Here is an 11,859-nt window from a genome sequence, read left to right as displayed (position 1 = left end):
TTGTCACGACGTGCCTGTGTGCTGCTCTGTCTCCGTGACTCAGCTGCCTCTGCTGTACCACTCTCTCAACCAGTGCTCTCAACGCACACACACTCCTCCGGCCCTCCCCCTCCCCACCATTTACTCTTACTCACTCGGTAAATGCGTGCTCACTGCCTGATAGCAGTGTTGCCAACTCATCAGTAAGGAAAGTAGCTATTGGCTGTCCTAAAAGTTGCTAGAAGTCGCTAAATGATGTCATCGCCTAATTTGCATAATTGGCCATGTGCATGTAAATGTGATGGACGCTGTAGGAGAGAGGAATAACGTTGTGGGAGAGATAAAAAGTGAGTAAAAACCACCCTAAATATGTTTAGAACTACAAATGAACTTTCTTCTGTCGATTCTTGTTTTTCTTTATGTCACAATTCCAACCCTCCTCCTTTATCCGGGCTTGGGACCGGCAAAAGTGACCCAAAACAGACACTCTGGCGGAGTTACTTATTTATTTATTTTTGTTAGTTTTTTTTGTTTGATTGTTGCATGCTTCCCGCATGCGCGATTCAATTGCAGTCTGGCGCGGAGGGGTGAACATCTCCTGCTCTGACTGCAGCTGGGAGGGACTGCTGCGCGAGGACTGGGCCGCCTGTGAGTGCTTTGGGACTGGGGACGGGGGTGGGGGGTGGGGCCAACGGTAGCACCCGCTGCTCGTTGAGAAATGTAAGAACGATACGTGCTTTCACGTCAGAGTCTCCAAAAGTCTCCAATAACACCAGAAAAAGTCGCTAGATTTGTCGCTAGTCGCTTTTTAAAAAATGTGTCGCTAGAGGGGTATGAATACTTGCTAAATATAGCGACAAAGTTGCTAAGTTGGCAACATTGCCTGATAGTCAGCAGCAGCAGGTCACAGTGAAAAATATATACAGTACCAGTCAAAAGTTTGGACACACCTACTCCTTCCAGGGTTTTTCTTTATTTGTACTATTTTCTACATTGTAGAATAATAGTGAAGACATCAAGATGAAATATCACATATGGAATCATGTAGTAACCAAAAACGTGTTAAACAAATCAAAATATATTTGACATTTGAGATTCTTCAAAGTAGCCGCCCTTTGCCTTGATGACAGCTTTGCACACTCTTGGCAGTCTCTCAACCAGCTTTATGAGGAATGCTTTTCCAACAGTCTTGAAGAAGTTCCCATATATGCTGAGCACTTGTTGGCTGCTTTTCCTTCACTCTGCGGTCCAATTTATCCCAAACCATCTCAATTGGGTTGAGGTCGGGTGATTGTGGAGGCCAGGTCATCTGATGCAGCACTCCATCACTCTCCTTCTTGGTCAAATAGCCCTTACACAGCCTGGAGGTGTGTTTTGGGTCATTGTCCTGTTGAAAAACAAATTATAGTCCCATGAAGCGCAAACCAAATGGGATGGCGTATCGCTGCAGAATGCTGTTGTAGCCATGCTGGTTAAGTGTGCCTTGAATTCTAAATAAATCACTGACAGTGTCACCAGCAAAGGACCCCCACACCTTCTCCATGCGTCACGGTGGGAACCACACATGCGGAGATCATCCGTTCACCTACTCTGCCTCTCACAAAGACACAGCAGTTGGAACCAAAAATCTCAAATTTGGACTCAGACCAAAGGACAGATTTCCACCGGTCTAATGTCCATTACTCATATTTCTTGGCCTAAGCAAGTCTCTTCTTATTATTGGTGTCCTTTAGTAGTGGTTTCTTTGCAGCAATTCGACTATGAAGGCCTGATTCACGCAGTCTCCTCTGAACAGTTGATGTTGAGATGTGTCTGTTACTTGAACTCTGTGAAGCATTTATTTGGGCTGCAATCTGAGGTGCAGTTTACTCTAATGAACTTATCCTCCGCAGCAGAGGTAACTCTGGGTCTTCCTTTCCTGTGGCGGTCCTCATGAGAGCCAGTTTCATCATAGCGCTTGATGGTTTTTGCAACTGCACTTGAAGAAACTTTCAAAGTTCTTGAAATTTTCCGGAATGACTGACCTTCATGTCTTAAAGTAATGACGGACTGCCGTTTCTCCTTTGCTTATTTTAACTGTTCTTGCCATAATATGGACTTGATCTTTTACCAAATAGGGCTATCTTCTGTATACCACCCCTACCTTGTCACAACACAACTGATTGGCTCAAATGCTTTAAGAAGGAAAGAAATTCCACAAATTTGACAAGGCACACCGGTAAACATTCCAGGTGACTACCTCATGAAGCTGGTTGAGAGAATGCCAAGAGTGTGCAAAGCTGTCATCAAGGCAAAGGGTGGCTACTTTGAAGAATCTGAAATATAAAATATATATTTGTTTAAAAAAATTTTGGTTACTACATGATTCCATATGTGTTATGTCATAGTTTTGATGTCTTCACTATTATTCTACAATGTAGAAAATAGTAAAAATAAAGAAAAACCCTAGAATGAGTAGGTGTGTCCAAACCTTTGACTGGTAGTGTAGCTGATATGGCTGATTTGCTTAAAGAAATGTGGTTTCTACTGACAATTGAGATGTACAAACTATGGCATAAGGGAATGACGAGCGGATAAGAGGCAATCCGTAATTTCGATTAAGACATTAATGAATGAGCTAGGACGGATGTAGTCAATATAACTATTTGTTCAGCACTTTTGAAATGTACAGCGACAGAATTCAGAACATGGGCCGTTCTTACAGTATTCTCCCTGTACACCAAGTCAGAACCGTAGTATAAATAAAGGGGTCATATAAGCAAACAATGAAAGCTCTTACAATATTAAATGATTACATTTCTCTAAAACAGGCTATAGGCTACATGTGCACCACCAAGTCAGAACAGTAAGCTAAGTTATGAGGGGGAAAGGAACCAAATTATTAGGGTGAGGAACATGGGCTACTAACAGCTTACTACACAACATACACTTAGTATTACTTTCTTAGCTACAGTACACATATCTCCCTGGCATATTACATCATTAATGCAGCAGCATAGAATACATTTTTGGACTCACCTTGTTGTGCTGTGCTCACTTCAACAGGAAGGTGGCGCGGCAGTCCTTCTTGTGGGCAAATTTTGTCATCAAACTTTGTCATCAAAGTCTGGCATTCTCTGGAGTTATGGTGCTTTCAAGAACTGGGAACTCGGAATAAAACAAGGTTGAATCATGACATCAGTGATCTTCAGGTCGGAGCTCTAGAAAGAGGCCCGAGTTCCCGACTTGGAATTCCGAGTTGGATGACCGTTTAAAACGTATTTTACAAGTCGGAGCTAGTTTTTTTCCAAGTTCACAGTTGTCTTGAACTCACTGAAGTCTGAGATGTCCCAGTTCCGAGTTCCCAATTGTTTTGAACATGCTGGATTGACAGCATGTCCAATGTATTCAACCTTTTCAGGCCCATGGTGTGTTGCGAGTGAATGTTTATCCTTTTAAGCTTGGAAAAGAGACCTTTAAACCCAGACTTGGACCACACACCCTCTCCACTGAATAACAGGCTAGTGTTTGCTTTGCAAAGCTTAGTTATCCACTGACTCCTTCCAAACCACTCATTGTTGAATTTGCGATTTCCAACTTGTGTAATGTTTATGTCCAATAGTCGATGAGCACCGATAAGCTTTATCTATAACTTCCTTTCATATGACAAGGATTGAAAGGATTTGCCAGTAGATTGTCGACTTGATTCATGATGATGACTGCTTGTCTAGCTTGCTACCTAAGATTTTGACATGATCAGTCCAATCAAAGCTACGGTAGATATAACATGATTTGACGTCATTTTATCTGTGGCCAATGACCTTGAGCCTTCTTGGATGGGCACTTCTAATGTAACTCTAGGGCAGCACCCAAGGGGCTTGAATTTTTGAGCTCTCCCCGTAGATTTTGCGGTGCCTCAGGACTACCTGGCCTGACCACTCCTGGCTGTCCCCGTCCCCAGTCCACCTGTTCTGCCTGCAGCTATGGAACCCTGACCTGTTCACTACCTTGTCCCGGACCTGCTGTTTCGACCCTCTCTATTCCTCTCTCTCTCTCTCTCTCTCTCTCTCTCTCTCTCTCTCTCTCTCTCTCTCTCTCTCTCTCTCTCTCTCTCTCTCTCTCTCTCTCTCTCTCTCTCTCTCTCTCTCTCTCTCTCTCTACCATACCTGCTGTCTCGACTGCAATGCTCGGCTATGAAAAGCCAACTTACATTAACTCCTGAGGTGCTGACCTGTTGCATCCTCTATAACCACTGTCATTATTATTTGACCCTGCTGGTCATCTATTAACATTTGAACATCTTGAAGAACGGTCTGGCCATAATGGCCATGTACTCTTATAATCGCAACCAGAATAGGACTGGCCACAATTCAGAGTCTGGTTCCTCTCTAGGTTTCTACATAGGTTCCTGCCTTTCTAGGGAGTGTTTCCTAGCCACTGTGTTTCTACATCTGCATTGCTTGCTCTTCTGGGTTTTAGGCTGGGTTTCTGTATATCACTTTGATAACTGCTGATGTAAAAAAGGCATTATAAATACATTTGATTGATTGATGCTTAAATGTTTTTCTCTGCCATTTTAGCATTGTATCTTGTTTAAATGTTCTTATTTTTTCGGTATTTTTTCCCCCAATGCATGTTTATCTTTGTTTCAATGGGGCCAGACAGATTAATCAAATAAAGCTATATTGTATTTTGACAACATATGTTTACGTTTTGGTGATGGGAAATGAGAACTGAAACATGATTATTGGGGAATTGGAATTGGAGCTTAAGGTAATCGACTAGTGAGTGAGCAAGATAGAGAGAAAGATCCAAAGGTGAGGAGGAGAATAGTAAGAAAAGTGAGGGCACCACTTAACTATCGCTATGAAACAGTGAGAGGACTAGGGTTGCAAAATACCTGGAACTTTCAATAAATTCCCTTGTTTTCCCAAAATCCCAGGAAATCCGGTATCCTCCAACCAGGATTTTGGGAAAAGCATGGAATTTATTGAAAGTTTCCGGAATTTTGCACAACCCTAAAGAGGACAGAAGGGCACTCTGGGTTAAATATGCGAGTGACAGCTCTAACTGCCAATGGGATGATGACTCAAATAAAGTCTCTCTCTCTCTCAGGTGAGTTACTTAGCACCCTACTCCTTCCTCTTCCTCTAGGCCAGGGATGGGCAACTTGGATGGGAGTGGGGACCACAAAAAAATCCACAGTTATATACTATAATATCTGAGTGACGCTGACTAACAAAATCACCGGGCGGTAATTCGACCATGATAACAAGTTTAGATAGCTGGCCGCTAAACTAACTTAGCAATCTAAAATAATTTAGCTGACATGGGCTAATTGACTGACTATAAGTGACTGACATAACAAGAGAAAAACTGCTGATGCACAACCACGTTTCGAAAATGCTCTTTGTGTATTTTATTATTGTAACTCGCAACAGTAAGTTGAAACCCCTCGGATCAATTTCCAGGGATGGGAATTGATCCGAGGGCCTTCAAAAGGGGGCATGCGGCCCGCGGGCCACCATTTGCCCATCCCTGCTCTAGGCTAATCTCCATGGCAACCATCTCATTCATGTGGATTGAAGCTTGTCAGATCAGTTTGGGTGTATGTCTGTGTGTGATCCTGCTGACCTTCTACGAATATGTTCCCCCTTTCACTTGCTCCAGAATGCATAATGAGGAGAGGTGCCAAGGCCTTGTGATGTCTTGATATGAGACCAGCCTTGGATCAAAGCAGCTCAAACAGGCTCCAAACCAGGCACCAAGACGCCTAGAACATTCCCCTTTTACAGTTTAAGGATGCAACACTTTACAGATATGAAAAATAATATTGAAAATCAAATAAGAATCTTGTATGGCAGAAGAAGATTACTTATTAGATTTTTGTATAAATAATCTAATAAAGAGCTGATACAATTTTGTATGTCTGGTGTATTTCTATGTGTAAACTTATATGCCTCACAGTGCCTTCAGAAAGTATTCATACCCCTTGCTTTATTCCACATTTAGTTGTGTTACAGCCTGAATTAAAAATGGAATAAAGATGTTTTTCCCTCACCCATCTACACACAATACCCCATAATAAGTGAAAATGTTTCTAGACATTTTTGCTAATTTATTGAAAATTAAATACAGTATCTCATTTACATAAGTATTCACACCCCTGAGTCAATACATGTTAGAATCACCTTTTGGCAGCGATTATAGCTGTGAGTCTTTCTGGGTACCTCTCTAAAAGCTTTGGACACCTGGATTGAACAATATTTGCACATTATTATTTTTAAAATTCTTCAAGCTCTGTCAAGTTGGTTGTTGATCATTGCTAGACAGCCATTTTCAAGTCTTGCCATAGAATTTCAAGCCGATTTAATCATTTTTTGTCAACGATCTACACAAAATACTAATGTCAAAGTGGAAGAAAAATTATAACATTTGTAAAAAAAAAAAAAAAAAAAAGAATAATATGAAAAATAAAACACTAATATATCTTGATTAGATAAATATTCAACCCCCTGAGTCAATACATGTTAGAATCACCTTTGGCAGGAATTACAGCTGTGTCTTTCTGGGTCTCTAAGAGCTTTCCACACCTGGATTGTGCAACATTTGCCCATTTTCCTTTTCAAAATTCTTCAAGCTCTGTCAAAGATTCCATAGATTCTCAAGCAGATTTAAGTCAAAACTGTAACTCGGCCCCTCAGGAACATTCAGTGTTGTGTTGGTAAGCAACTCCAGTGTATACAGTGGGGGAAAAAATTATTTAGTCAGCCACCAATTGTGCAAGTTCTCCCACTTAAAAAGATGAGAGAGGCCTGTAATTTTCATCATAGGTACACGTCAACTATGACAGACAAATTGAGAAAAATAATTCCAGAAAATCACATTGTAGGATTTTTTATGAATTTATTTGCAAATTATGGTGGAAAATAAGTATTTGGTCAATAACAAAAGTTTCTCAATACTTTGTTATATACCCTTTGTTGGCAATGACACAGGTCAAACGTTTTCTGTAAGTCTTCACAAGGTTTTCACACACTGTTGCTGGTATTTTGGCCGATTCCTCCATGCAGATCTCCTCTAGAGCAATGATGTTTTGGGGCTGTCGCTGGGCAACACGGACTTTCAACTCCCTCCAAAGATTTTCTATGGGTTGAGATCTGGAGACTGGCTAGGCCACTCCAGGACCTTGAAATGCTTCTTACGAAGCCACTCCTTCGTTGCCCGGGCGGTGTGTTTGGGATCATTGTCATGCTGAAAGACCCAGCCACGTTTCATCTTCAATGCCCTTGCTGATGGAAGGAGGTTTTCATTCAATATCTCACGATACATGGCCCCATTCAGTTTTTCCTTTACACGGATCAGTCGTCCTGGTCCCTTTGCAGAAAAACAGCCCCAAAGCACGATGTTTCCACCCCCATGCTTCACAGTAGGTATGGTGTTCTTTGGATGCAACTCAGCATTCTTTGTCCTCCAAACACGACGAGTTGAGTTTTTACCAAAAAGTTCTATTTTGGTTTCATCTGACCATATGACATTCTCCCAATCCTCTTCTGGATCATCCAAATGCACTCTAGCAAACTTCAGACGGGCCTGGACATGTACTGGCTTAAGCAGGGGGACACGTCTGGCACTGCAGGATTTGAGTCCCTGGCGGCGTAGTGTGTTACTGATGGTAGGCTTTGTTACTTTGGTCCCAGCTCTCTGCAGGTCATTCACTAGGTCCCCCCGTGTGGTTCTGGGATTTTTGCTCACCGTTCTTGTGATCATTTTGACCCCACGGGGTGAGATCTTGCGTGGAGCCCCAGATCGAGGGAGATTATCAGTGGTCTTGTATGTCTTCCATTTCCTAATAATTGCTCCCACAGTTGATTTCTTCAAACCAAGCTGCTTACCTATTGCAGATTCAATCTTCCCAGCCTGGTGCAGGTCTACAATTTTGTTTCTGGTGTCCATTGACAGCTCTTTGGTCTTGGCCATAGTGGAGTTTGGAGTGTGACTGTTTGAGGTTGTGGACAGGTGTCTTTTATACTGATAACAAGTTCAAACAGGTGCCATTAATATAGGTAACGAGTGGAGGACAGAGGAGCCTCTTAAAGAAGATGTTACAGGTCTGTGAGAGCCAGAAATCTTGCTTGTTTGTAGGTGACCAAATACTTATTTTCCACCATAATTTGCAAATAAATTCATTAAAAATCCTACAATGTGATTTTCTGGATTTTCTTTTCTCAATTTGTCTGTCATAGTTGACGTGTACCTATGATGAAAAGTACAGGCCTCTCTCATCTTTTTAAGTGGGAGAACTTGCACAATTGGTGGCTGACTAAATACTTTTTTTCCCCACTGTATTTGGTATTGTGTTTTAGGTTATCGTCCTGCTGAAAGGTGAATTTGTCTCCCAGTGTCTGGTGGAAAGCAGACTAAAACATGTTTTCATCTAGGATTTTGCCTGTGCTTAGCTCTATTCTATTTCTTTTTATCCTAAAAAACTCCCTAGTCATTGCCGATGACAAGCATACCCATAACATAATGCAGCCACCACCATGCTTGAAAATATGAAGAGTGGTACTCAGTGATGTGTTGGATTTGCCCCAAACATAACGCTTTGTATTCAGGACATAATGTTCATGTCGTTGCCACATTTTTTGCAGTTTTACTTTAGTACCTTATGGCAAACAGGATGCTTGTTTTGGAATATTTGTATTCTGTATAGGCTTCCTTCTTTTCACTCTGTCATTTAGGTTAGTAGTGTGGAGTAACTACAATGTTGTTGATCCATCCTCAGTTTTCTCCTATCACTGCCATTAAACTCTGTAACCATTTTAAAGTCATCATTGGCCTCATGGTGAAATCCCTGAGCGGTTTCCTTCCTCTCCAGCAACTGAGTTAGGTAGGATGCCTGTATCTTTGTAGTGACTTGGTGTATTGATACAACATCCAAAGTGTAATTAATAACTTCACCATGCTCAAAGGGATATTCAATGTCTGCTTTTTACATTTTGACCCATCTACCAATAGGTGCCCTTCTTTGCGAAGCATTGGACAACCTCCCTGGTCTTTGTGGTTGAATCTGTGTTTGAAATTCACTGCTCTACTTAGGGATCTTACAGATGGGGTACAGAGATGAGGTAGTCGTTCAAAAATCATGTTAAACTATTATTATTATATTAAGTCCATGCAACTTATTATGTGACTTGTTTAGCAAATGTTTACTCCTGAACTTATTTAGGGTTGCCATAACAAAGGGACTGAATACTTATTGACTCAAGACATTTCAGCTTTTCATTTTTTATTAATTTGAAAAAATGTCTAAAAACATAATTCCACTTTGACATTATGGGGTATTGTGTGTAGGCCAGTGACACAACAAAATGTGGAAATAGTCAAGGGGTGTGAATACTTTCTGAAGGCACTGTATATGACATACACAATTGAATACATGATTGTGGTGCATTTCCTACAAAGATATGGTATGACATATTTGAGACAAAATATATTAATTATATGGGTCATCTATGAATATTATAAGAAAAGTGTATTTACTGAGAATGTAACCTCTACAAAATAAAGGCTTTTCTTATAGGTTTCACATTGTTTTTTAAAGTCAACATACACCGAGTGTACAAAACATTAGGAACACCTTCTCTTTTCATGACAGAATGACCAGGTGAATCCAGGTGAAAGCTATGATCCCTTATTGATGTCACCTGTTAAATCCACTTCAATCAGTGTAGATGAAGGGGAGGCGACAGGATTTTTAAGCCTTGAGACAATTGAGACTGTGTGTGTGCCATTCAGAGGGTGAATGGGCAAGACAAAAGATTTACAGTAAGTGCCTTTGAACAGGGTATGGTAGTAGGTGCCAGGCGCACTGGTTTGTAGTGTGTCAAGAACTGCAACGCTGCTGGGTTTTTCATCCTCAACAGTTTCTCATGTGTATCAAGAATGGTCCACCACCCAAAGGATGAGCTTGAATTAATGTTTTTTCCTGTCCAACAACGCCACCATGCGGCCAAATTTAACCATACTTTACAGGTAATCTACACTGTAATGGGAAATGTTAATTGTATGTGTCCACATAACTGAGTATGTGACTAACCTTGTGAAACGGTGTGAAACTGTCCTATTATAATCTCCTGTTCTTGGGAGTATCATCCTGTGTAGCAAACCAGCTTGCACCTGCGTCCTTGTATAGATAAAGTCCCGCTCAAGAACAGGAAACTATAAAGATATGTGCTTCTCACCCAATGCTTCGGAAATTCAGACTGTCTACACTGTGTTGTGTAACTCTGTTTATTTCTCTCTGAGCTCAGAAAAATAAAGAATCTTAGTTTGACTTGGACTCCATATTTATAATATCCACCACAACACTCACATCACTGAGCATGTGTGCCAAATTTCATGACTGAGTCATATCGTGTGGTCGATATGAAAGTGCTTGCATATGTTGAGTCTTGACAGTGTTTGCAACATATGTACCAAGTTTTGTTACAATACAAATATCCGTGACTGATTTATATGCATTTATGTCCCACACCATGCCCATGAATGCTTATTGGTTAATGTTGTTTTAGGGACTAGTTTGGAAAATATTGCGTTGAGAGACCTTTGTCCATTGATGCCACATATTGTTTTGTGCAGTAGCATTTGAGGAGTAGTGTTTTGAGAGTTTTTCACAAAATTCTAAAAGGCGGAAAATCCATCATGGCGGATCTTATGGGTCTTTGAGGCACATTTGTCCTTTCTGAGGAGAGGAAACTATTTACCAAATTTCATGACTCTAGGTCACACGTCGTGAGTGGCGTGAGCTTCCACAGTTTGCATGCCATTGCATGAGCAGGTGTGGCCCATGATCCTTTACCATCATGCTACTTTTTATCCTCCTTGGCCTTATTATTTGAATTTTTTCACCAAATTGGTGGAACCGGAATAATAATAATAATAATAATAATAATAATAATAATAATAATGAATGGCAACAAACAGCTTTGCTGCTGAACCCCAAAAAACACAATATTTGTATATACATTTTCAGGTGTGAGTTTCCATGGTTAAGGCTATGCAGCACCTCCTACTGGACAGTTGATTTATATACAGCTATGCCTTTGGTATCCCATCCAGGGCTTTAACCAAGCTCAGCTTTGATATTTGTCGCTGACTACTATCAATGTGTTATTGTGAGAATGATTGCTGAGAGATCTCCACTTAATAACTAAATAGATTCACTGCTGCGATCAATCCTCCTCCTCCTCCTCTCCTCCTCCTCTCCCCCTCTTTCTTATTTCCCCCTTCCTCCTCCTTCTGCTCCTCCTTCGTGGTGGACTTTGCTTATTTTTTTCAATAAGTGTCACATTGCATGTGTCAATGATGTCAGACAGTGGGATTCAAGTGCTTTGAAATTCGTATGTCCCATGTATGAGACCTTAGAAAGCTTAGCTTACATGTCTCTTGTATGTTTTTTATACAATACATGCAACATTTCTGTTATGTCTGAATGTTAACCACCCATATAAGTCAGATATTACAAGAATCTACAAGGATTTGCTGGCATATGTATTACTTACAAATTCCATGTGGATCATATAAGAATCTTGTTAAATTCTTCTATATATTTTACATATGCGTATTGCTGCAAAGTCCGTACATACAGTACTTAAAACATGCAAGGAGACATGCATGGAGACTTTATTTGCAACTTATGCTGTTATCTCTGAGACAGACCATTTCATCTAAAAATGTCTTTATCACAGCACATTATGTTGCAACTTATAAGCACTTATTAATGAATTATTAGTAGCCATATACAGACTCTCCACTATTTGACAAACTCTAGACAATGATCTCATGACTTCAGCCATGAATTCATTCATGTTAATAAAGGAAATAAGCACAGTATTTAAA

The sequence above is a fragment of the Coregonus lavaretus genome (genome assembly GCF_964263955.1).
Source record: "Coregonus lavaretus genome assembly, chromosome: 7".
NCBI lineage: Eukaryota > Metazoa > Chordata > Actinopteri > Salmoniformes > Salmonidae > Coregonus > Coregonus lavaretus.
The sequence above is the reverse complement of the archived record's forward strand: the minus strand, read 5'-3'. Positions refer to the sequence as shown.